Source organism: Macrotis lagotis, chromosome 1 (assembly GCF_037893015.1).
Source record: "Macrotis lagotis isolate mMagLag1 chromosome 1, bilby.v1.9.chrom.fasta, whole genome shotgun sequence".
Lineage (NCBI taxonomy): Eukaryota > Metazoa > Chordata > Mammalia > Peramelemorphia > Peramelidae > Macrotis > Macrotis lagotis.
Window position 1 is genome coordinate 192517872 of NC_133658.1, and position 26142 is coordinate 192544013.

The following is a 26142-nucleotide window of genomic DNA, read 5'->3' on the forward strand; positions in this document are numbered from 1 at the left end:
AGAGAGACTGCAGAGCTCTGTCCTCTGCCCCTGGAACAGGACTCTGGGGCTCTGACCACATTCAGATCCTCATAGCAGTCTAGGCCCCCCCATAGAACAGCAGTCCCCCCCACCTCGGCCCCGTGGCAGAGGGAGGTGCTTATGGTCATTCACAGACCAGGAGGGAGGACAGAGCCTCACACACTGAGACCATTGTGGGAGTGTCCCAAAAGCTCAGGAAGCACCCCCAAACCATGCCCAGGCTGGGAAAATGGTCAGATATAATACATTTTCTTTCTTACTTCTTGCAAGGGGCTGGGATTGGAAGGCCTGCCCAGGACCACAGGGCCAGGTGGATTCTGAGCCTAAGGGGTGGTATGGGGGCTCAGGGCTTCTTGGCCCCAGGACCAGGGATCTGTCTGTGGCACCACTCAGCAACCCTACAGCAGAGTCAGAGTGAAAGGAGAGAGAAAATTGAGTACATGGTAGTGCAGAAATAAGAAAGGAGGGATTTGCGATCAGCATGGCAACGGTGGAAAAATATGGAAATAACTTTTGTGATGGACTTATCATAAAGAATGAGATCCACCCATGACAGAGTTGTTGGTGTTGGAACAAAGACTGAAGCACATTTTTTTGTTATTATTATTTGGGGGAGGGTGCAGGGCAAGTGGGGCTGGATGGCCTGCCTGGGGCCACATAGCGGGGTGATCTTTGGGTGTCTGGGGCTGGATTTAGACCCAGGTGCTCCTGGCTCAAGAGCCAATGCTCTGTCTGCCACCGAGCCACTCCTAGTATTATTACTATTTTATTTTATTTTGGGTCTTTTTTTTCTTCCTTTTTTTTGTTTTTTGCAGGCAGTGGGGATCGGGTGGCTTGCATGTCACACAGCTGGGTGATTGTTGGGTTTACGAGGCTGGATATGGACTGGGGTGCTCGTGACTCCAGGGCTGGTGCTTCATCCATTGTGCCAACTGGCCATACCTACAATTATTACTATTATTTTTTTCATTTTAATTTTTTTCTTCTCCCCTTTACTTTTTTCGCCAAAGCAAGTCTATCTATACTCATGGGGGAGGATGGGGTATTTTGTTTACTTGTGAACAAGAATATTTTATTAATCTAAAAAAAATTGTACAAAATGAGAATAAAAAATAAATTTAAAAAAGTCATAGAACATCTCCTAGGTTGTAATATGGAATTGTAAGGTAAACAATATGATTGCAAAGTTAATCAAATAATCAGGAATTAGCAGCTAGCCAAATTAGCAGCTAGCCAAGAAGCATTTAAGGGTTTCCCATATGCATATTGTGCTTTGTGCTAGGGATATAAAGACAGGCAAAAAAAAAAAACCAATTACAGTCCTCAAGTGTCTCATCTTCTAATTTAGGAGACAACATGTGATTAACTGGTTAAACTACCTATCATCTATCTATCTATCTGTCTATCTATCTATCTATCTATCTGTCTGTCTATCTATCTAGTAGATAATAGGTCTATCACAAAAATGAGGATACTCTCAGTCCAGGGGACCAATAAAGTAGATGGAAGTTTTAAGAAATACAGGAGCTAATGAAGAGTATGAAAGGCAACTAGTACTCAGAAAAAAAAGTGAGAGATCACATGCCATATGGAAAGAGTAGCAGGTAGGCCAATATAAAAAAGGAAAATAAAATAAGATAAACTAGAAAGCAAAAAAAAAAGAAAGAAAAACAAAACAAAACAAAACAAAACAGATTATGAAAACTTTTAGATACTAAACATAGGACTTTATATCAAACCCTAGAAGTAAGATGGAAATACTGGAATTTTATTGAATTTGTGTGGGTAGGGAGGAAAGACCAGTTAGACATTGCTGGACTGAGAAGATAGTAACTAATAACCTGCATCATTCAGTTGCCAATACACATCTTGAATGTTTGCCCAGGGTTAGCCCTGGGGGTATCCTGACTTCCAAATAGAGGAATTTGAGTATGATGATGTTTATATCCATTGGTTCTTCATGCCTATCTATTTTATTACAGTGAGAGTTGACTTATGGTTATAGGTTATAGAGTGGCCAATAGTTATATATTCTAAGTGTATAACAGATTTTCCATTCTAAGAAGGAAATGATAAAAACAAAAATGAAGTAAAATAAAAGATCTCCAATGTACAAACCTGAATTGATAAGGAAGTAATTTATTCACACACAAATACATGTGAACTGCTATGTAACAAAGAATCACAAAATTATTGCAAAAGAATCTAGTAACATCACTATTAGTATAATCAGATGGGAGGTTACTATCTAAGCAGGCAGCTAAGTAGCACAATGGATGGAGCTCTGGTCTTGAAGACAGGAGGATAGAAGTTCCAATCCAGCCTCAGACACTTGACTCTTATTAGCTGTGTAACCTTGGACAATTCACTTAACCTTGAATGCCTTGCATCCAGAGCCATCTTGTCATCCTGACTCTTATCTGGCCACTGGACTCAGGTGACTCTGGAGGAGAAAGTGAGGATGGCAACTTAGTACAGTACTCCCTCACTCAAATCCAAATCATGACTTGACATGGCATTACCTCCCCAATGTGATAATCTTCAAGAATGAAGGACAAACATCATCATCATGTCTTCCTCATTGGAAATATAGTTTTTGTTTTGTTTTGATTTTTGTTTGTTTATTTTTAGGTTTAGCTTGTTCTCATGTCTGCCCAAAGCAGAGAATCCAGTGGAATACCAGGCATGTTGCAAGTGGAATCTTTTCCTCTATCTCTTTGTTTTGTCAATCCAGAATCTTCTCTTGGCATAACTATACTCCTATTGCTTTTTGTTAATGACTTGTGCTTTGAATAATGCAGTACCTGTCTCACTGCCCTCCCAGGAACTCATAATCTTCTCAATGGCAGAGCAGATCAAAGCCTGTGCTTGGAGGAAGGAAGAGTGCTTTTCCTGAGATTAGATCCACCTTCTGTCCTTACCAGTTGTGTGGCCCTGAACAAGTTATTTAATAATATTTGCCTCAGTTTCCTCATGTGTAAATGAGGAAAGGGAAGCAAAATAAATTCTTTAACATTGGGATAATAACATTTTCTCTAGTTGCTCACATTATTGTAAGGAAAACATACACCTCAAAACACTATAGGGCTGGCTAGCTGGCACAGTGGATAGAGTACCAGCCCTGGAGTCAGGAGTACCTGGGTTCAAATCTGGCCTCAGACACTTAATAATAATTACCTAACCGTGTGGCCTTGGGCAAGGCACTTAAACCCATTTGCCTTGCAAAAACCTAAAAAACAGCAGTATAGAATTTGAAGTTATTTTTATGAGATGGTGGTTATGCTACTGGTCAGGACTTATTATAAATTATAAAATGAAAAAACAAAGTACATCTTCACCTTCCTGAAAAATAACAACACAATGTATCATAATCCCTACTTCTCATCATGGATTATTTCTGATTCAAATATTCATCTGACCCTGATATTTAGCCCTGAGTTTGAACTAGGGCCAGTTTTGCATGACTCTTTAAATGCTAGATGAGGTTTACTCAAAAATGTGTGTGTTTTACAAGGTCAGGAGGACAGGTTCACAGTCTTGCCAACTTGGGAGGTCCAAATGGTACCATAGATCTAAGATATAACAGATGTTTTTTCTCAATTTTTTCTTTTAAATAATCCATCTTCGCTCTAAACTTTAATATGCTATATTAATGTGTAAGTGGGCTTAGGGAAATCTAAGTTTCTATTCTTCCCCTCTTCCAATTGCCTCATTGCAGTCATTTAAATCAATCCAAATCTGTATGAGAATCCTGTTATGTGTCTTAATTAGAGACAACTAATCTTCTTCATAAATGAGAGACCCTACTTTGCATTCTTCTAAATTCTATAAAATTAGGGGCCATTAAATTGGTTTTGAGCACATCCTTTTCAGAAAATTGTCATTTTTCCTTGCATGAACAGTTCAGTTAGATTTAAAAAATGACATTTTCAAATAAATAAATCTATTTATAGACTTTGGACATTTTTTTCATTTCTTGACATTATGAATGTCCATTTAAAATATATTTATTTTGTCCACCTCATTTTACCTTCATAAAAACTGACATTTTTGAATTAAGCAACTGTATTTTTGTTCTTATAGACTTTTCTATTCCTTTATTTTTAAAATTCATTTTTAGGGCTCATTTTGTAAGAATCGTTTAAATAGTATACTCTGTATAGCATTGAGAATATAACAGGTTAAAATTATTAGACATGAACCAACTGAACACAAAGGAACAGGATACTGCACTCTTAAGGGAATATGAAAAAAAATCTCAAATAAAAACACATCAATAATGTTTCAAATTACGTGAAAGTAAAACTCAATACCAACATTGGTTCTTCTTGGAGACCAAAAGTATTAAAACTTTTGGATGTTTTGATGGATGATGCTTTTAAGGGAAAAAAAAAGATCCAATCAAATAATAAAGTACTGCTTACCATTGTTTTCAATATAAACATAATGAATGAAGGAGTTTAAGCTTACTCTAAGTTACTTTACATAGTTGTACACAATATTTATTATTAGGGAAGGACATTTATATTTTGGAAGTGTGCAAAAAACTTAGCTCAGACTCTCTAACTTGTATGATTTGATGGTAAATTAACCTATCTGAGTTTCACTTTCCTCACATGCAAAGTGAATATGATAATACTATTGTTCTTAGAATATATTTATTGTTAGAAAATTGATTGAGACAATTAGTGTAAATAGTTTGACATAGCTTAATGCCCTGTGATGACTATTAGTATTTCACAATTATGTCTGTAAAAAAGCACCTATGTGTTTTTCTAAGTGTTATATAATTTGATCTCTTAAAGATTTTCATTATTTGTTCTTCACCTTAACATTATTGAATCCTTCTTATTCTTAGTTTTTCCACTGATATTTCAGTATTTTTCCATATCCCCACCATCAGCAAATATTAAGATGCAAAAGAAGTAATATAACACTTTCTATAATTCTCAGAGGCATGGTCAATAAGATGATAGGGAATAGAAATCACAAAATATGGCAAGGAAGAGTGAAAGATGTCAGTTATAATTAGAAAAGACAGAGAATGATATGAAACAAGGAGAATATTTTTAAAACAAGCAATTAACTTACTAAATCCCAATTTCCACTAAAAGTTTTAAAAGGGCATTGATGCAAGAAATGACCTCGCCTTTATATTATTATCTATTATTGTCCTTTGGACTTTCAGATTTGCTGAAGTCTAACAGGATCTACTTTTGTACCATGGTATAGGGATGCAAAACATTCATTATCCAAAACTGCTGTAACCTATCAAGAACAAAAAGGAAAAGAAACAAAAAAAACCAGGGAAATTTACTTGGTCAATTTATCATATACAATTATGTTGTTGTATAGTTGTTTATATATTACCCAATTAGACTGTGAAATCTTTAACAGCAAGGTCTTTCTTCTCTCCTTTGTTCTCCTTTTCTCTCCCTTTTTTCTTGACATGATGTTAAGTACTTAATATATGTTAGTTGACTTTATTGACTCTTCCCAGTGTGATGAATGAAAATATCAAAGAGACTGAGTTTCTGGATTAATTATGACTAGGAAATAATTAGAAAATTGAGTTATTGTTTCCTTCAGAAATCAATGACCACTCTCTTCCCATAATATCCAATGATGAAAAAGACTTTGGAAAAGGAGAAATCCCTGACACTGGAAATTAACTCTGGTAAATAATCAATGAGGTATTAGAAATATTAATGAAGAGGGGAGCAAAAGGTCTTCAACTCCTCATGCTAAGAATGTGACCTGGTCATGTGCATCAGTGTCTCCAGCAATCTAAAAAAAATAAACACCCCTACCCATTCCATTGTTGTTGGTTTTCCCCTTTGTAAGCTAGATCAAACTAAATACTAATGGTAGGTTCCTAGGACAGAAACTTTTTTCTTAAGGATAATAACTAATCTAGACAGCCATACCCAGAGATTTTGGATAATCTCATATAACAGCAATGTCCTCAGAGACTGAGTGAATAGACCACCAGAGCTGATTTCTGAAAGAAGATATAGGAATGTAAAAACCTTAATCCTAATTTAATAATTGGTATTAATATAAGGGGAAATAATCATTTTTCTTGCTAGGACCATAGATTCAATTGGCTCTTGAGAGATATTTGCTGCCCTATAAAATGAATAAAGATAGAAGAAAAAGTAATCGTATAAGAATATGCAAAGGAAAAGGATCAATACTAGTCACAGACAAAGAATCAATACTAGCCACTGAGGTGGGGTGGGGGTGTTATAGGACAAAATAAGTCAAGAAGTAGTAGGGTAGCCTACAGCTTACTATCATAGGGAGATTGTTATATAACCCATTTTATTTGTTGCTCTTGCACATTGGGATCATGCCAAAGTTCTTTAGGTGATGCCATGATCATTAAGGATTCATAGTCTGACCACTAAATTGATGATTATTCTATTACAAAATTTATTTTGCCCTAGAATAAACTAACAGAAAAATAATGTAGCAAAAATTAACACAAATTCTTCCCAAGTGGTAAGAATCAGCAATTAATTATATCACATTGGCATGTGAAATAGAGTTTAGAGAAGGCAGTGGTTCTTTAAGGTGGAGGTAGATAATGAATGCATTTAGATATGAGTTATCTCTTGAGATAAAGTATAGGACTTCCTGGATGGAGACAAGATGGTGGCATAAAACTAACATGCTCTCAGAGCTTTTCCCTACTAAAGATAAATGAAGCCTTTACTCTGACATTCACACTTACAGATCCCACTGAGAAAAAAGAGACATATCAAAGAAATATTCAAGTGTAGACATCATGGAGAATCTTCAATGAAGGTCTGTATCTTTGGGTTCAGGCAGTGGGAGAGCAGAAAATCCAGGAAGAGGCTTGTAGTCACAGTGCAATTGAGGTTCCGACAGTTTAACAATAGCAGAGGTCCTGGCAGTTAGATAGGAAGCCAGCAGGGAAGATTCCAACCCCAGAAAAATTCGGAACCGAGCAAAAAAACACATTAAAAGACAGGATTGGATAAGGAACAAACCACTGTTAAGTCAAAACCTGGACATAAAGGAGAAAAAACAAAACAAAACAAGAAAACCTCTGCCAAGGCAAGGCCTGAATTGCATAGGCAACCTCTTAGTCAACAAGGAATCAGGAATCAGACTCCAGCCCCAGCAATATAAATGTTTGGATCTATATTCCAAATACCCCAGGAGCAAAACCAAAACAATAATGATAAGCAAAAAAACTAAAAGAATGCTCATAATAGAAAACTACAGCAATGCAATGTATGAAAAAGAAAGCAGTGAAAAATCACTCACAAAGAAATACCCAAACAGTCTATAAAGTGGACTCAAATACAAAAGCTCATTGAAGAGTTTAAAATGAATTTTAAAACCAAAGAAGAGAGGAAGAAGAAAAATGGAAAAAGAAATGCAGTTATGCAGGAAAACTGTGAAAAGTTGATCAAATAAATCAAATCTGTTAAAAGAAAAATTAATCAATGTGAAAAGGAAACACAGAAACTAATTGAAAAAAATATATAATCCTAAAAATTAGAATGGAACAATTAGAAACTAATGAAACTACAAGACTATAAGATTCTATCAAAAAAAAAAAAGACTGACAAAATTGAAGAAAATAAAAAGTACCTTCTAGGGAAATCAAATGACTTGGAAAATAGATCCAAGAGAGATAACCTAATAATCACTGGACCACTAGAAAGCTTGGACTAACAAAAGAACCTAGATAATATCATACAGGAAATTATAAGGAAAAACTGTCCAAATCTACTAGAACAAGATAACAATGCAATCATTAAAAGAATTCACAGAATCCCTTCATAAAGAGATAACAGGATAAAAACCCCAAGAGTTGTAATAGCCAAATTAAAGAACATTTAAATAAAGGAGAGGATATTGTAAGCAGCAAATGAAAACAATGCAAATACAAAGGAAAGACAATCAGAATTACAGGGAAACTATTTGCCTCATCAATGAAGCATCTGAAGAAGTGGAATAGCATCTTTTGGAAATCAAAGGACCTAGGATTACAACCAAGAACAGAGTTCCTGGGGAAAAGCCAATATGGTGGTGTGAAGGCAGCATTTCCTGAGAACTCTGACCCTCCCCCCAACCCCCCTCAAAACAAAGGAAGGTTCTAGTCAAAATTTCAAGGGGGAGAACCCACAGAAAGACTGTGTGATACATTTTCCCAATCCAAGATAACTTAGAAGTTCGGCAGAAAAGGTGTGTTTCACCAGAACCAGGGTTGGAAAAAATCCATGGCTGCAGCACAGCACAGCACAGCCTAACACAAACCACCCCAGCCCAACCCAGCCCAGAAATCACCAGAAACAAGTTGAAGGGGTGGTGAGAGAACTCTGCTGCACTTGGTTGAGTGTGGAGTGAGGAGCACATCTGCAGAATCTGCAGCAAGAATCAAGGGAAAGGAGAGAATAGGTGGCATAGTGGATAAAGCACTGGCCTTGGAGTCAGGAGTAGACTGGGTTCAAATCAGGTCTCAGACACTTAATAATTAGCTAGCTGTGTGGCCTTGGGCAAGTTACTTAACCCCATTTGCCTTGCAAAAAAACCTAAAAACCCCCCAAACAAACAAACAACAAAAAAAAAAGAATCCAGAGAAAGCAACCTGTAGAGATTTCTCTGCTCTCCCTGGGGTAGGACTCTCCTGTTTGCCTTCAGACAGATATTGACAGTTTGGGATTCCATACTAAGATAGTTGAATCTTTCCTTATAGCCCCAGGGCAGAGGGCAGTGCTGTGATCATCTATATATCAAAGCACAGGGTAGACAGCATAAGACCTTGGAGAAATAACGGTCCCAGTGGGGTGTCACCCCCCAAAAACCAACCCCCAAACCTTGGAAGTGCTGTAATTAATATTGGACTGAGGAAATGTGTAAAGAACAGAAAAAGAAGAATCTGACCATAGAGAATTACTTTAGTACCATGGAAGAACAAATCACATACTCAGATGATGACAAAATCAAAGCTTCTGTACCCAAAACCTCCAAGAGAAATGGAAAAAGGTCTTAGATTATGGATGAGCTCAAAAAAGACTTTGAAAAGCAATTAAGGGAGGTGGAGGAAAACCTGGGAGGATAAATGAGAGCAATGCAGGAAAAATCATGAAAACCAAAATAAAAAAAAACTTGATGAAAGATATACAAAAAAAATAATGAAGAAAATAATATATTAAAAATCAGGTTAGGCCTAATGGAAAAAGCAAAACAAAAGGCAAATGAGGAGAAGAATGCCTTAAAAAGCAGAATTGGCCTACTAGAAAAGGAGTTATAAAAGCTCTCTGAAAAAAATAACTCCTTCAAATGCCAAATGAAATTAAAGAAAGATGATGACTTTGCAAGAAATTAGGAAGAAATAAAACTCTTCCAAAAAAAGTAAAAATTTAGAGGAAAATGTGAAATATCTCATTGGAAAAACAAGCAACCATGAAAATAGATCCAGAGGAAATAATTTAAAAATTATTGGGCTATCCATAAGCCACAACCAGAAGAAGAGCCTAAACTTCATTTTTCAAAAAATAATACAGCAAAATTGCCCTGAGATCCTAGGTGAGGGTAAAATAGAAATCGAGAGAATTCACCGGTCACGCCCTAAAAGGGATCCCAAAAGAAAAACTTCCAGGAATATTATAGCCAAATTCCAAAACTCCCAAATCAAAGGGAAAATTATAAAAGCTGCCAGAAACAAACAATTCAACTACTGAGGCTCCTTAGTCAGGATTACACAGGATCTGGCAGCATCTACATCAAGCACTCGTAGGGATTAGAATATGATATTGCGTAAAGCAAAAGATCTTGGTTTACAACCGCTAATCCACTACCCAGCAAAACTGCATATCCTCTTTCAGGGGAAAAGATGGACTTTCAATGAAAGAGGGGATTTTCAAACTTTCCTGTCAAGATGACCAGAGCTGGAAAAAAAAAAAAGTTTGATCTCCAAGTACAGGACGCAGGTGAACTCTAGATGGAGTGGAAGAGAGTGACTATGAGGAAGTTGATGTTGAACTGTTTATACTCCTGCACAGGAAGAAGTTATTGATAACTTATATGAACTTTCTAATTTATAAGAGCTGTTAGAAGGAGCATATATAGACAGGATATAGGAAAGAGCAGAAAATAATTGTATGATGTGGTAAAGGAATGTAGTCAATGGGTGATGGGTGAAAGTACTGGGAGTAAGGAAAAGGAGATGAAGAAGAAACTGATAGATTTCACATAAGAGTGAAGGAAAAGCATTATCAATGGAGTGGAGGGGGGGAAGGCAAGGGGGGGACGAGTGAATCTTCATTCTCATCAGAAATGGCTCAGGGAGGAAAGGGCATACACACTTAATAGGGTGAGAAATTCTATCCTGCCCTGGAAAGAATGTGAGGAAAGGGACAAGATGAGGTCGGAATGGTGGGGAGGGAAGCGGGGGGGGGGGGGGTAGATGATAGAAGAGAGGGAAGAGCGAGGGAAAGGGTAGTCAGATTCAAGACACTTTTCGACAGAGCCAGGTTGAAAGGAGAGAGAATAGAATAAGTTAAAGTGGGGAGAAATAGTGTGGAGGGACAGCTAGTTACAACACCTGAGGGAAAAATATTTGAAGCAACTTCTCTTCTGGACTGATGATAAAGAAAGCAATTCACTCCAGAGACTGTCATTGAAATCTGAACATAGAATGAAGTACAATTTTTTTCCTCTCTCTATTCTTGAGGTTTCTCATCTTCCTGGGGGGGGGGGGAAGTTTATGTTTATTCTTATGTTTACTCTTATAACATTCAATTTATATCAATGTATGGCATGAAAACAATGTAGAGACTGTCATACAGCCTTCTGTGGGGGAGGGGGCAGGGAAGGGCAGAAATTGTAGAATTAAGAGCCTTGCAAAAAATGATGGGCACATATTACTATTATATATCATTGGAAAACAAATAAAATGTTAAAATGTTAAAAAAAAATAAAATGGACTTCCCTGCAAAAATCAGCATACAATGTCAGGGGAAAAGATGCATAATCAATGAAATAGAGGACTTCCACAATTTCCTGACTCAAAGACCAGAACTCAACAGAGAATTCAATAGGCAAATACATGGCTGAAGAGTTGCATTAAAAAAAAAAAAAATAAATGAAACGGGGAAGGAAAAAAATAAAACAAAATACTTTGAATTGTTTACAACTATGAAAGAAGAGATGTTACTTCTAATTCTTTAGAACTTTACTGCTCTTTGGATAATTAATGGGTAGAATATAATTGAAGAGAATGAACCTAAAGAATATGGGTATAATTGGATCTTATCTCTCCTTTGGAGAAGTCCAAGATAATACCACTATGTTTAAGTCAGAAAACCCTGAAGAACAATAGGATCATTAGATTTAAACTTAAGCTTCTCATTATCCTTTGATCCCAATTTAATCTCACTGTGTTTAGCACCTGGTCTAATGAGGGCATCAAAAATGACAAGGTCCTGAGTCAGTGTCTCCCTAACTTACAATCATTTGAAAAGTTCTCAGGTGAGACCTCCAGAGTCTCCCATTACTTAGAAAACTTTAAGCATCATAAACTTGGGGGACCTGAATCAGTGTCTCTGTAATTTACATCATTTGTGAAGTTCTCAGGTGAGACCTTCAGAGCTTCCCATATTTAGAGATTTTTAAAATACATGCAGTTAATTAGATCAGGGTTTGACTTAACCTGTGTTAATAAGGGGTTAAGTAGCTTGGATGGGGGGGTAATGTGTGAAAGAAAAATAGGTCTAGTTTCACTTAACAAGGGGTTTAAATACCCTGACCCTGGGTGGAGGAAGGGGGTAATATGTGAGAGAACATAGGCCTTGGAGGAGGACAAATACTGGAAGAAATGATATGGCTTTGGAAGATACTTTGGTTAATGAGAAACACTGTACTTGCAAGACACTTGAAAAATGGGTAAAGTAAAACATGATTATAATTATTATTTGATGCAATTTGAGTCAATGCTGCTTTTCAAGCAATCAAAGGAACATTCTCTGATGATACATTGATAATATGAGCTTATCAAGCAATCAAATAATCAAACTATAATTGATGATACCTGATTAATAGCATTAGAATGATAAATAACACCATAGGAAGTGGCACAAAGATTTATAATTTGAGAGGGAAAGAATGGAAAATGTGAATGCTGAATAAATTCTATTCAACAAATTTATCTCAGAGAGTGAATAGGGTTTATAGACTTAACCTAATCTACAAGAAAGTGTGGGGGGGTGGGGCTGGGAAAAGGAAAGATAAAGGAATAAGTGACTGATAATAGGGAAGGCAAAGGTATAAGTGAAAATAAACTGAAAGTAAAATTTTTAAAATAAAAGCCAAAGGGTAAAAGAATTAAAATTTTCGTGAAGAGGAATAAGAGAAAAGGAAAGAGAAAAAAATATAAATGAATAAAGATTTTATGAAGGGAAATACAGAATTAATTATCTTAACTGTAAATGTGAATGTGATGAGCTGTCCCATAAAATGGAAGCAGATAGCAGACTGGATTAAAAAAAAGTACACTACAATATGTTGTATATGAGAAATACATTTGAAATAGACAGATATACACAGGATAAAGGTAAAAGGTTGGAGCAAAATATGTTAAGCCCCAGATGAATTAAAAAAAATGTCTGACGTAACTATGCTAATCTTAGATAAAGTAAAAGCAAAAATCAATCTCTTTAAAGGAAAGAAAATGCATCTTCTTAAAATGCACCATTGGTAATGAAGCTATATCATTACTAAACACGTGTGCGCCTAGTATTACAGCAAGGACACATAGATAGCACAGTTTTGATAATGGGAAACCTCCACCTCCCTCTCTCAGAACTAGATAAATCTAACAACAAAATCAACAAGAAGGAAGATAAGAAGGTAAACTAAATCATAGAAAACAGATATGATAGATCTCTGGAGAAAACAATGGGTATAACAAAGAATATTATTTTTTTCTTGGCAGTATATGACTCCTACACCAAAATTGTCTATGTACTATGGCACAAAAATCTTACAATCAAATTCAGGAAGGTAGAAGTAATAAATCCACACTTCTCAGACCATGATGCAATAAAAAACACATATAATAAAAGTCAGGGAAAAATAAAGCAAGAACTAATTGGAAATTAGGTGAATCAAACAGCTAATATTAGAAATAATCAATTATTATACCCAAGACAAAGATAATGATGAAATATCATGGCAAAATTAATGGGATGCAGCCAAGGCAGTTTTTTTTAGGTTTTTTTTTTCTTTGCAAGGCAATGGAGTTAAGTGACTTGTATTAAGTGTCTGAGACTGGATTTGAACTCAGGTACTCCTGACTCTAGGGTCGGTGCTCTATCCACTGCACCACCTAGCGACACCCCCAAGGCAGTTTTGAGGGAAAAATTTATGCCTCTAAATGCCTATATGAATAGAGAAAAAGCAGATCAATGAATTGGATATGCAACTAAATAAGTGGAAAAATTACAAATTAAAGGTCCCCAATTAAATATCAAATTAGAAATTCTGAAAATCATGGAGAGATAAATAAAACTGAATGCAAGAAAACCATCAATCTCATAAATAAAACTGGGAGTTGGTTTTATGAAAAAGCCAATATAATAAACAAACCTTTAATATAATGTAAAAAAAAAAAAAAGAAAGAAGATAACCAAATTACCAGTGTAAGAAATGAAAAGAATGAACTAAACACCAATGAGGAGGAAATGAAAGAGATAATTCAGTGCTACTTTGCTGAACTGTATGCTAATAAATTGGATAACTTGAATGAAATGGATGAATATTTACAAAAATATAAACTTCCCAGATTAAGAGAAGAGGAAATAAATCACATAAATAACCACATTTCCGAAAAAAGGAATTAAAGAACCCATAAATATATTTCCTGAGGAAAAAGTTTTCAGGTCCAAATGGATTTAAAAGTGAATCCTACCAATCATTTAAGGAACAAATAATTCCTATTCTACATGAACTATTTATAAAAATAGGTGTGGAAGGAGTTCTGCCAACCTCCTTTTATGATACCAACATGTTGCTGATACCTAAACCAGGAAGAACCAAAACAGACAAAGAAAATTATAGACCAAACTCCCTAATGAATATTGATGAAAAAATCTTAAACAAAATTTTAGCAATAAGACTACAACATGTCATTACTAGTATAATACACCATGATCAGTTAGAATTTACACCAGGTAAACAAGGATGGTTGAACATTAGGAAAATACTCATCACAGTTAAGCAAATTAATGGCAAAACCAACAGAAATCATATGATTATCTCTTTAGATTCTGAAAAAGTATTTGATAAAAATGAATCAGTTCCTATTAAAAACACTAGAAAATTTAGTAATAAATGGAGTTTTCCCTAAAATAATGAATAGTATCTATCAAAAAGAATGAACAAATATTATATGTAGTGGTAATAACCACAGAGCATTTCCAATAAATTCAGAGGTGTAACAAGGTTGTCCATTATCACCATTACCATTCAACATAGTATTAGAAATTCTAGAAGTAGCAATAAGAGAAGAAAAAAAAAAGTTAAATTACTCAGTCAATGTCTTACCAAACTACCAAATAACTACTTTACTGTGCTAGTAAAAGTATTTTAAAAAATCCACCGAGAGCAACAAAAGGGAAAGAATAGCAAAAAAATAAAAAAAATGTAAAAGAAGGTGCTCTAGCTCTACAAGATCTAATACTATATTGTAAAGTGTCCATCATCAAAATTGCCTGATATATGTTAAGAAATAGAGTAATAGGGGTGGCTGGGTGATGCAGTGGATAGAACACCAGCCCTGGAGTCAGGAGGACCTTAATTCAAATCTGGCTTCACACACTTAATAATTACCTACCTAGGTGGCCTTGGGCAAGCCATTTAGACCCACCACCCTGCAAAAACCTAAAAAAAAGATAGTATAGTAGATCAGTAGATTAGGATAGGTTCTAAAGTAATCACAGTAAATGACTTTTGCAATCTATTATTTGACAAATCCCAAAATTTCAGCTTCTGGGAAAAGAGATCACTATTTGACAAAAATTGATGAGAAAACTGGAAAATAGTAATGGTAAAAAGTAGGCAAAGATGCACATCTTATACCCTATACCAAAATAAGTTCAAAATGCATACCGTATTTAGACATAAAGAATGATACCGTAGATAAATTAATAAGTCAAGAAAAACTATAGCTATCAGATCTATGGAAAGGGGATACATTTATGACCAAAAAAATTAGAACAAATTGCAAAATGAATGATTTAGATTATATTAAATTCAAAAGATTTTGCACTAATAAAATCAGTGCTGCCAAAATTAGAAGGAAAACACAAAAACTGGGAAACAATGTTCACAAATAGGAGTTCTGATAAAGGACTCATTTCTAAAATATATAGAGAATTGCATCAAATTTATAAGGTTCTAGTCATTCCCCAATTAATAAATGGTCATAGAGTATGAGCAGACAGTTTTCAAATGAAGAAATTAAAACTACATATAAGAATAGGAAAAAATGCTCCAAATAATTATTGAATAGACAAATGCAAAATAAAACTTTGAGATATCATCTCACCCCTAGCAGATTGGCCAAGATGAAAAAAAAGGGAAAATGATCAATGCTGGAGAGTTTGTGGGAGGACTGGGACATTGATGCACTGCTGGTAGAATTGTTAATGGATCCAACCTTTCTGGAGAGCAATATGGAACTCTGCCCAAAGGGCAATAAAACTGTTCATACCCTGTTACCCAGCAATTGCTATTCTAGGTCGATATCCAAAAGAAATTATAGAAAAAGTTTAAAGTCCTACATGTTCCAAAGTATTCATAGCAGTTCTTTTTGCAGTGGCAAGTAATTGGAAATTGAGGGGATGTCCATTAATTAGAGAATGGCGAAATGTGTTATGATACATCTATATATATATATATATATATATATATATATATATACATAAATAGAATATTATTGTTCTATTAGAAACCATAAATTGTCAGAGTCTAGAGAAGCATGGAATGGCTTACACGGTCTGATACAGAGAGAAGGGTGTACAATGTACAAGAGAACAATGTACACATCACAACAGCATTGTGAGATGAACAACCTTGATGGAAGCAGCTCCTCTAGGTGCTCCATTGAGGTAGAAAAACTATATTAGACTGACTATGCACTATATTATCCCCATCCAGAGAAGAAAGACAAAACAAAACAAAACACCAAAAAAAATCAACCCTTCTGAATCTGATGAACATTTTATAAAAATTATCTTTTATGTATTTCTTTCCCTTAATCCTAATAACTTCTACTGGAAATTACTAATTTGTAAATATTTTTATCTATCTATCTGTCTATCTATCTATCTATCTATCTATCTATCTATCTATCTATCTATCTATCTATGTATACACTATGCTATGCTGACTGTTCAGTTCTTAGGAGAGGGGCTCAGGGAAGGGAAGGGGGAAGGAAATTTTGTAGTTTAAAATATATGTCTGCATTTGGACATAAATAAATATATTTTAAATATTTTTTTAAATTAAGTTTTTATCTCATATGCATCACAGTTAGGTGGCACAGTGGACAGAGCTCTGGTCTAGAGTTAAGAGAACTCATCTTCCAGAGTTGAAATACATCGGGTCTCAGATACTTGCAAGCTACATGACCCTGAAAAAGTTATTTGACCCTGTTTTCCAATAGCAAACTACTCCAGGATTTTTGCCAAAAAAAACAAACAAACAAAAAAACCACACAAAGGCATAAGAGAGTCATACATAATTGAACAACAACATTTTAACAAGTATTATCTAACTGTTTTGTTCAGAATAGAGAATGTGTAAAGAAAAAAAATATAAAATAATATTTAGAGAGTAGATGGGATCAGATCTCACCTGCTAAATTGAAAATGTTTGAAAAACTAGTGGATACTTTTAAACCACACTTATAATAAAGAATATCTTTAGTTATTACACACACACACACACACACACACACACACACACACACACACACTAACATAACTGTTAATTATTCTGCATTTTTTTTGTTATTCCCCAAGTTATCAAAGTATTGATTTTAACTACTTGGACTCTTGTTTTTCAAATGACTTATTTGTATATTTAATTGTGCTTCTACTACTTTGAGGGGTTATGGGAATACAAAGTCAGTTTACTTTGCTTAAAGCATTTCTTGATCAAAGTTTCAATTTGAAAAAATAACTTGGATAGTTTCCTTACTGAGCATGGTGAGAAACAGGATGGGTTTTTTCAATTTTATTTTTTGTAAGAACTTTCCCACCCCCACTTGTTAGTGTAATGGGACTATGGACAAAGGATATAAAATAGTTAAAAGTCAGACATGGAAACTGAAATATCTTGAATACTTTTTACCTAGGGACCATAATTAGTTTAATACACCAAAATGGTTATGCTATTTTGCTTTTTCTCTTGTTTGAGACTTCTTTTAAAATAAATTTCATGGCTTTCATACTGATGTATACACATGGAGAACCTGTTTGTGAACATTCAATGCCTGGGTATCAATAACCACAATGATTTTAAAGGAGAATATTTGAAAATGAGTCAGGATATTATCCCTTGGGTATAATAATTCTGCTTGTCAGTAACATGGGTTACTTCTTTTCCTGCAAGCATTTTTTTTTGAAAAAGCAGATTTCTGGTAGCCATTGATTTGCTTCCATCAAGAGAAGAAATAAATCTAATATGAGTCACCCTCACTGAAATGAGTTTCTTCTAAGAGAATATTCTTTTTCTGGGTCAACTTCCTGTAGTAATTAGAGTAGCAAGACTGTAGATCTCTTATTCGTTTTTTTTTTTTTAGTTTTTTTTTTAGGTTTTTACAAGGCAAATGGAGTTAAGTGGCTTGCCCAAGGCCACAGTTGAGTAATTATTAAGTGTCTGAGAGCCACATTTGAACCCAGGTACTCCTGACTCCAGGGCCAGTGCTTTATCCACTGCGCCACCTAGCCACCCCTCTTATTTGTCTTAATAGAAAAAACAGTCATGGCATTTAGAAATATGGGGACAAGTGATTTGGGAAGCTAATCAAAGCATTAAAATGGTATGAGCTCAAACTACTTTTCAATTACTCATATAATCATTTACATTTAGACTAGCAAATGTTTGGTGAAGCCATTTTCACTAAGTTACCAGAGTTACTAGGCTTTAATTTCCCCCTTTCATTAGCTGTTCTAAAAGCTTGGCTTTCTGGATCACTTATTTTTGCTTTTATTTCTTAATTACTTTTATTCTTAGGACCATAACCTTGGTCATCGCATTCCATAAACTCTTTTTTTAAGGTTTGTTTTTTTTTTTCAAGGCAATGGGTTTAAGTGGACTGCCCAAGGCCACACAGCTAGGTAATTATTAAGTGTTTGAGCCCAGATTTGAACTCAGGTACTCCTGAATCCAGGGGTGGTACTCTATCCACTGGGCCACCTAGCCAGCCCACATGTCATAAATTCTTAATATTTAGTATGTTCTTGTATCCTGCACTCTCCCTGGTTTTATCTTTACTCTCATCATTAAAATTGGGGCTGAAATAAGCGAATAAATAATTATCTAATTTGAGGTTTGCCCATAGTGTTTGAATTTATGCATTTCTTTGACCTGCAAATTTCTCAAAAAAGCAAATTAGTAGTGACTTGATCTCACGTCTAATTTAGATAAAACATAGAATAAAATTCATTATATCTTCCTATTACCTGCATTCCATGGTAAAATAAGAATTTTGCTTTTTACTCTTTTTTACACAAAAGGCAAGCATATGGGACTATTATGTTATTTGACAGCTATCATATTTTCTCTTCCATTCTCTAACATCTACCTGTATTGAGTGTTTGGGGAAAGCTAAGTATTTCAATAACTCAGATTGGAACTTTTCTATAATCATTATATTTTTTCCTCATCAATTCATTTTGACTTCTGAATATGGTTCAGCTGGAGAGCTCTCATCATATAAAATTCATCTAGTCACTCCAATATCCCTCTTCCCCACTCTTTATGCCTTATTCTAATATCATCAAACTTTGTTATAGTCTACTTCAAAGAGTTTTCAAAATGCTCAGTTTCTTCATCATAATTTGTGACATTACTTTCCTCTTTTTGAGACATAAAAGGGTAACAGTCATAAATAGAGTTAAACATCCTGTCTTTAAATTAGGCCAAACAAATTTGAGGCCATTGACAAGATGTGAAATTTTAGAAACATCTTGGCCTAGCACCTAATTCACTGATAATTTAAAAGGTAAACTACAACATGACCACACCTGAAATGTATACCTCCCTGGGGTCTCTGTATCTTCTCCCCCATTTCACACGCATATATATATATATATATATATATATATATATATATATATATATATATATATAATCTTGGAGTCTCCCATATACATAATTAACTTTTCAGAATAGACCAAGATAATATTTTTTGTGGATTACTTCAGGCAAAAAACAATGTCTGAACAATCCTAATAGCTATTTCCTCTATTGTGTTGATAACAAAGATTTGTATTAGTCATATGAGGAGGAGAACGAAACTACACTTCAATTGCTACTGCTTAGAATTCCATGAGTCCTCTAAGAATGATGAATAACAAGATTAGATGTTTAAAGAAATGCATTACTTGCTTATTCATTTATGGAATGTATATTTTTAAGACACTGCTATGATTCAGCTAGAGATTTCAATATATAAAAATCATTCAATCATTCCTACCTCCCTCCTTGCTAACTCCTCATGCCTTATTCTAACACTACTGGAAAAGGAATGATAAATACCTTGAACTATGAATTGTCCCAATGAATGCAGTTAAGTAAATTTAGATAGAATGCCTGATTCTGTACCATGATAGGTTCAAATAGAGATTCAGAATTCTATTGACTCAGATCAGTCATTTAACTACATCCTACTTTTCTCCTCATTTTTAAATACAGGAATAATAATACTAATACCATGTAGAATACAGTTAAGTTGTGAAAAAATGGAGATACTATTTGTGGTGCATGTTGAAATCTTAGAATTTTATATGCATATATATATATATATATATATATATGTTATTATTGATAAAATTATCCTATCCAGAGTATCTAAAATATGTTTAATATCCATTTGCTATTTGAAATATTAATTGAATTAAAGACATGGATAAAATCTTAGGAATGAAGATTAATTATGGAAATGATGTTTTAGTTAAGCAATCTAGAACAATTTGTCCCTTGAACAGTTCATTTTTTAGAAGACATGAAACTCTTCACTTATTTTTAATAATTACATATTTTCCATTGAAACTGAGTTTCTAGAATTATCTTTACATACCCCTGTAAATATTAATTATCATGATTACCATACTATATGGCTTTCCTTAGATTTTAATCATAGACTATTAAAGATGTCATACATAAACCTTTAATCTTTGTATCACAGAAGAGAAATATGGTTGCCTAAATTTACTTTCCAAGTGAATAACTGAGGCAGTATGAGACTTACAGCAGTGTAATAATGCAATTAATGTCAAACATGATATTTGTATTCATTGAAACAAAAGGGAGGGGCAGCTAGGTGGCATATTGGATAAATCACCAGCCTTGGAGTCAGGAGTACTTGGTTTCAAATCTGGTCTCAGACACTTAATAATGACCTAGCTGTGTGCCTTGGGCAAGTCACTTAACCTGCTTTGTCTTGCAAAAAAGAAAAAGAAAAGAAGCAAAAGGGAGAAAAATAATGATCCTGATATAATTATTCAGACATTATTTTTCATTTGTATGAATTCTATGCACACATAAAACTTTTTTGAATTAATATTTGAGTCATTATAATTCATAAAATACAGAAGAAGATTGGTTTTATTTGGGGAAAACTTATGAGTAACAGAATCATCATTCTTTTCATTTAAATATTTTATTTATTATGAGATTAAGTTCCCTATGTGGATCTTGAAATACGATTAAACCTGAAACACCACTTACTATAGATGTGTCTTATGATTTGATGATAACACTGAAACTATAAAACATGTTCATATATTCATACATATATTATTGTTTAATATTATGCTATTATGTTCTATTATGAATGCAACATCTTAACAATAATCTAGCATTCAAAGACATCCTAAATATTTCATTTCATATAACATAATTATTCCCAATTTCTTATTTCCTAAATTTAATTTCATAATTTTCCATTTCCATGTCTTCCAGCAATTATCAAATCTTCATCGTCACCATCATCATGCAAAAAAATTGCATTATTAAATACAAAATTCTCAGGTTTACATTCAAAATCTTTCATAACCTATCACACTTTTATCTTTCTGTTCTTTTTATACCTTACTCTCTAACATGTAGTCTTAGATCCAGTGATACTGGCCTCCTGGTTATTTGCATCATTAATGAATTCCACTGTCTCTTGATTCTGGACTTGATGTCAATCATTTCTTATTCCTCTACCTCCTCATCTCCATCTACTGGCTTTTCCTAAGTTCCAAATAAAATTCTATCTTCTACAGAAAAAAATTTTCCCAACACTTTTTTATTCTAGTTTATTCCTCTTTTAATTCTTTCCTCTATGTCTTATATATAACTTTTTTGTGCTTATCCATTTACTTATAGTATTCCCCCCTTTAGACTGTGGCATTCTTGAGAAGAATACTGTCTTTATTCCTTTATGTATCTCTAGTACTTAGCATCATGTACTTAGTCCATAATATAGACTTAATGTTTATTGATTGATAGACGTAAACCATTTTGTGAAACTGAAATGGTACTATGACTCATGAAATCTTTTTGTATCTTTTATTTGTGAAGAGTAGCAATGCATTTGAGAACATAACGGTCTTAGGTTTAGCCACAAAACTAGCAATATACATATATATATATATATATATATTATATATGTATTTTTTCTCTTAATTCTATATTACTTATGAATTACATCCTTGTATTTACTAAAATTACATTTATGTATTTTCTACTAGTTGATTGCTTTTACCGCTTTCAACATGTAGCTTTTAAAGTTATTAAATAACCCATATATTTATTAAAAGGTTACAAAACATTTTTGAATTTTTTCTTGGTAATATAATAATAAAAAATAGACTTGTCTAGAATATTTAAATTTTAACAAAATGTTTTGTATTTTTAATTGATGTTGCCAAGGATTTAATTCAATTTAATAGGTTATAAGCTCTGCAAAGAGGATTTTCACTTTAAACTTTTTAATTATTTTTATGTCATATGATTATTATTAAATTTATTGGAAAATTTGAACCATTTTAATTTTAAATTCTTTAAATTTAATTTAATTTGAAATAGAGGTGTTTCCAAGATAGAGTTTTATTGAAATAAAAATTCCTGAATCTGAGACAAATTGAAATCTCAAACTTAGTTGTATTTCTAAAAAGTAGTTAAGTGTCCCTGGGCAAGGACTAAACTTAATATTTTTAATCCATAAAATGAAAACAATAATTGATCTATTATTCACACCCAAAGGTTATTATGAGTTTTAAATAAAATGTATAAACATCATTTGCAAACATTAAATTTTAATGTATTTTTCAAAAGTTAGCTTTGTGTTTTTATAATATTATCATCATCAAACACCACAGTAACTTGAATAAGAAAGTTTGTTAAAAATCTATAAGATATAATATATAATTTTTAAAAAGACATTTTAAAGAGTCAAGAAAAAGCTCTTGAAATGGAGTGGAAATGATGGGGAATGTGAGGGAAAATGACTGAATCTTCAAACTCATCGGAAATGGCTTGGAGTTAAAATAGCATATATGCTCAATAGGGTATAGAAATCTACCTTACTTTATAGGAAGAAAGGAGAGGAAAAGGATGGGAGAAGGGAGACAGGGTGAAGGGGGGAGAGGGAGGAGTAGGTGATAATGAGTGGGAACATTGTGTGAAGAGGGACAGAGTGAAAGGAGAAAAAGATTAGAATAAATGGGAGAGAGGAGGACTAGACTAGAGGGAAATAAAGTGAACAATAGCAATTGTGTGAAAAAATTTTGAGGCAACTTCCCTGTTGGACTTAGGATAAAGAATTTAAACCATCCCAAAGAAAGAACTAATAATATCTGAACACAGACTGAAGTACACTCCCTCCCCCCAACTTCATTTCTCTTGAAGTTTCTCTATCTTATTGGGGGGGAAGAGTTACTGTTTATTTTCACAACAAGAAATGGAAATAAATCATTAAATGTGAAACTCAATAAATAAATCATTAAAAAATGTGAAAATAAATAATTAAAAAAGACCTTCTTTCAAATTACTGTCCATTGTTATATTTGTATGCTTTTCTGTTGTTATATTGACATGTATTAAAACATTCAATCTAGAGAAACTTTGACATAATTTTCTAAGATAATTTTGACATTTAATTTAGAAGTCAAAATATTTTTTCAGACCAAAAGTAAGTTATATGTATAAATTTAAATAATGATAAATTTAATTTAAAATGAATTTAAAAATAAATTCAAATATATTTATTTCAATTCTCATATATATGTATTTCATTTATATTTCATTTCTCATTTTACACATGATAGCGTTTAGAGAAATCACGAAGGAAGGCAAAGGCTAGAAAGGAGCCTTAATATCAAATCTGACAGCTTCATTTTACAGAGAAAGAAACTAAGTTTCAAATTAGATGAAAAAAAACATACAAGATTAAAGAGTTGTGAAATGTCAGAGACAACATTTGAACCTAAATTTTCTTGATGCAGGCATACAATCAATATTTTGCCCCTCCCCACAATGCTGATTGTTGAGGGCAGTGGTAATATCCACAATTTGTAGTCATCCTTCAGGATCATTAATACAACAAAGTTATTGGATAGTTAGCAAGTACAGTTAATTCAATGGAACTAAAGTTACCTGTTAAGTATTCACTTTACTTTTATCTCTGCCCCATCAAGGAGATAGTCCAGCTGTAAAATGCAAACTGCCCTAACCCTATGTGATCCTTTTCTACCCTAAACCCCAAAATGTCATCTTGGTCTTAAAAACAAATTATGACCTTTCACTTTTCTAGCTATAGTTGCTAAATATCTTTTAAATACATTCTTTTAGGGCAAAAGAAGAAAAAAAAAACAAGGAAAAATCTTCCTTCAAACATATTTTAGAAAGTGTACCAGTCCAAATCCTTACTGGAAAAATCAATAAAAATTACACAGTCAGTTGTTGGAATTTTCCAGTCCAAGCTTGCACAGGAAGACAGAAGCTTAGAAAATTCCCCTGCTAGGAATGGATGTGTAGCAGATTAAGGAAGTTCCCATCTCTAGTTCAGATGTAAGGCCTAGCTAGTAACAAGTTCCATATTGCAGTTTTTGCTTCCCTATCACCCATTTCTAAGTCATAGACTCAGGCCTGAATGGGAACATGAATTGTACCTCTTACAATATTCTAGTGTATAGAGAGGTCAAGATCTTTGTCTATGTACCTAAAGAAGCAGTTTAAAGAGTAATCAGCAGTAGCAGAATATCTCAGACCAAAAAGCAAAGTGCAACTTCAGTTCCACCTTCTAATCTGGTATGAAGCCTTAATAAAAAATAGCTAGACAAGGAATTCCACTCTATTAGGAAGGCACTACTCTCATTACTCTGAACTAGCAGTATATCCCAGTGGTCTTAATATGGTTAAGTTGAGCAGTGATGATGTTTATCTTTCATAATCAAAGAGAACCATGTCATAATAACATGAAGGTGTGACATACACAATTATGTTTATTATAGTGAAAGCAGTATTGTGCAGTCATGCTTTTCACATGCCTTCACAAGAAATATTTTATCCTATGACCTGATAGGAAAGAGGGATTTTGGTAATGGTCCCGTACTGTGGGAGTTCTTGGCCCCTGAGTATGATTTTTGCCTCCTCTATAGATGAAGAACCTCAGTGCTCCAGAAACATTAGCCAAAGCACAAGCATGTGATATCTGAAGATAAAATGGCACCTCTCAGAATACGAGACATCATGATGCTTCAGTAACATTTGTCTGCCCTTCCATCAATGCCTTTAAGCATCAGCTTTGCAACCATACTCCCCCTAGAACCCAAAGACTTTGATTTCATGTTTTCATACAGAAAAGGTCATGAGAACAACCTTGCCAGAACACTAGTAGGAATCATTTATGGTTGGAACTCTGATAGTATCTGATCATCTTTGAACATACCACTTATTTGATTAATGAAAACATTCTTGGCAAATGCTTTAGCTCTGCTCTTGCACCAGTCCAAGAATTTCACCTCTTGCCTACAATTCAAATGTACCCAGCTATCCCTCTTAATCATGGTTCTAGATCCAAAAGCTAATATTCCATTATTCATACCCAAGGTATAGAGGGGACTTGGGTCTACTTTGACAACTCTTTTTTTTTCAAAGAAAAGATTTTAGGTCCTTGTTACATTCAGCTAAAAGAGAGAAAGGGACAGGAATGCAAGGTGGCTCACCTTGCAACAGATCACCAGCTCAATCCCAAGATCCTACTATGAGTTGTTAAATATAGCAACTCTATTGGAGCTGGAATTACTATGGCTGCTGGCACCAGACTTGACCATAATGATGAAAAATTACAATTCAGGGCTCTTTCAAGTTCCTGTAATTGAAAATCAGAATAAGTGTTACAGTAGTTTTCTGTTGCTCAGACCCAAGTCCAGGTTAATAACTTACAAAGCTCAGAGTTACAGTAGTTTTCTGTTGCTCAGACCCAAGTCCAGGTTAATAACTTACAAAGCTCAGACCTGGGAAAATTTTGATCAAATTTTGTCATAGATTTGATGCCTTTTGGGGCATTGAAAATTTCAGTTCTGAAGCCTTATCTGTCCTGGATAGAATGTAATAACTCAGGTACTGAAGAAAAGAAGCAACAAGTTTAGACAAGAACTCTGAGAAATATATTGAACCAGGCATCACCATAAGTCAATAAATAAGAGAGTTAAAACAGTATACTGGAAAAAAGAAGAAGCATTATTTTGTCATAAAAAATATGGTGACAGAGATGTTCCACACAAAAATTGATAGAAGTTAGCTCCAAAATACCTATAACTAAGGTTTTAAATAAAAACACAGCCCAGGTCACCAATTCAA

The 26142-nt window shown here is 33.9% G+C and overlaps 1 long non-coding RNA gene across 1 annotated transcript in view; it reads right to left on the reverse strand.

The window, feature by feature from the left end:
• The window catches only part of LOC141514986 (uncharacterized), a 61952-nt gene extending 37332 nt beyond the window's left edge, over window positions 1–24620 (reverse strand). Inside the window, exon 1 of the long non-coding RNA XR_012476183.1 lies at window positions 23935–24620. This is a non-coding gene — a long non-coding RNA (uncharacterized LOC141514986). The remainder of the gene's footprint in view (window positions 1–23934) is intronic.
• Between the last annotated feature and the right edge of the window lie 1522 nt (window positions 24621–26142).